At 43.3% G+C, this 1,785-nt stretch overlaps 1 protein-coding gene across 1 annotated transcript in view; it reads right to left on the bottom strand.

Moving 5' to 3' along the window:
• The window catches only part of LOC101850894 (homeobox protein caupolican), a gene marked incomplete at its 3' end in the record, with an annotated part of 80,136 nt that overhangs the window by 59,962 nt on the left and 18,389 nt on the right, over positions 1-1,785 (bottom strand).

Below are 1,785 nucleotides of genomic sequence, written 5' to 3'. Positions count from 1 at the left end.
GTCAAGTGATCAAATTACCTTTTAATCCATCACACACAAGATGAAAAAATAAGTGCTTGTGTGTGTGTGTGTGTGTGTGTGTGTGTGTGTGTGTGCGTATGTGTATGTGTGTACGTGGTGAAACACCAATTCAATGTGCTTGGATGTGGACAATAAAGATGTATATTATCTTATCTTATAATATGTCCAAAAGGTGACGAGGGCATGATTCTACCGTGTCGTGACAGCTATGCTAAAAGGACTAGGCTACTTCTCTCAATCCGGGTTAACCGTTTAAGGACGTAGCCGATACGTTCGTCCGATCAGTGAACAGTAAGTGTTGGGGTTCAACACCTCTATCATTACTTTTAGATTGTTTAAGAGGCTAGGAGGGTGCGGTGGCGGAGCAGCTAGTGGGAGCCGTTAGTGCGCTCATCTCCAAAGCGGAAAGTCCGGAATCGAGCCTCAGTTCGGACACAGATTTTTGTCGCCCCCTCCTGCCCACCCAGCAGTAATGGGTACCTGACTTCGAGTTGGGGAAGTAAAGGCGGCGGGGAAAAGAACTGGCCACCCTACCACAATGCTCAAGGCCCAGGAAGTTGTCTCACTAACAAGGCAATCCCCAATGTCCCCAGTTCAAGAATGCTTTGTCTATGATTTAAACAACGGCTTTCTACTCGATAGTTCAAATGAACTAACAGGGCGCCTTTGTCCGATCAGCGGCAGACAAAAGGCATCAATGTCACGGCATATTTAGAACCACCATGCACAATAATGTCAAACAAAAAGGACTGAGCATATTTCCTAATGTGTATAGTTACCTGCCTTTTATTGAAGTTTCAGTTAAAGAAATCAGAGTTTAATAGTGGATGTTGTTAGCTGATTTATGTTACTTTTTTAAATACTCCCCCCCCCCCCCCAAAGAAAGCGCGTTCTCAAGCGTTGTCGAATGACAAGATTGCGAAACCTCGAAGCGTTGAGGGATTTAGAAGTAGTATCGGGAGCTCTTGTGGTGTAGAAGTACGGTGTTTGCCTCTCATTTAATAGGTCCCGGGTTCGAAACCTAACAGCAACACAAAATATTCTTCTTTAAAGAAAATATTTCTTTTCAACTCCTTTCCTTCTCTCTGACTATGTCTGCTTTCGTCTCCACTTTCTGCCCCCTCCTCTGGACCCCTAACTCTTTTCGCTTCCTTTCTACTGCTAATCCTTGGCTCCCTCTTACTGCTATCTTTCAGACACACCCCTGAGCTAAAAAAGTAGCCTTGTCAGATAAGGGCGAAACAATCTCGGAGGCCCCGTGTTCGTGGTCCTAAAATTGATAGAAGTAGGCTTTCAACCCCCATCCGGGCGAAATTTTAAATTGATTCCTTCCTAACTGAAAATGTCTAAATCAATGAGCTCTCATAACTGTATGCAATTGGGAGCGCCGTAAAATACTTATTAAAAATTAAAAAGTAACATCACGCACAACATGATTCGTTTGTTTTAGCTGAGTTAAAAATTCGAAGTTCTTGGATAGCCTTTTTTCTGTCCTTTTGTTGTATTTAGCCGGTTTTGTGGTTTTGATTTTACGTCTTGCTCTTTTCACATCCTTTTTCAAAGGCGTCAAACCAATTATGAAGCTGAGAGTGTGAGAGAGAAAGAAAGAAAGGAATAACGAAAGAGAGAAAGAGAGAAAGAGAGAGAGAGAGAGAGAGAGAGAGAGAGAGAGAGAGAGAGAGAGGAAAGAGAGAGGAGAAAGGGAGAGCGGCATACACACACATACACACACACACACTACACACACACACACACACACACACA

Source organism: Aplysia californica, unplaced genomic scaffold, assembly GCF_000002075.1.
Source record: "Aplysia californica isolate F4 #8 unplaced genomic scaffold, AplCal3.0 scaffold00239, whole genome shotgun sequence".
Taxonomy (NCBI): domain Eukaryota; kingdom Metazoa; phylum Mollusca; class Gastropoda; order Aplysiida; family Aplysiidae; genus Aplysia; species Aplysia californica.
Note: the sequence above shows the minus strand (reverse complement) of the source record. Positions and strands in the feature narration are given on the sequence as shown.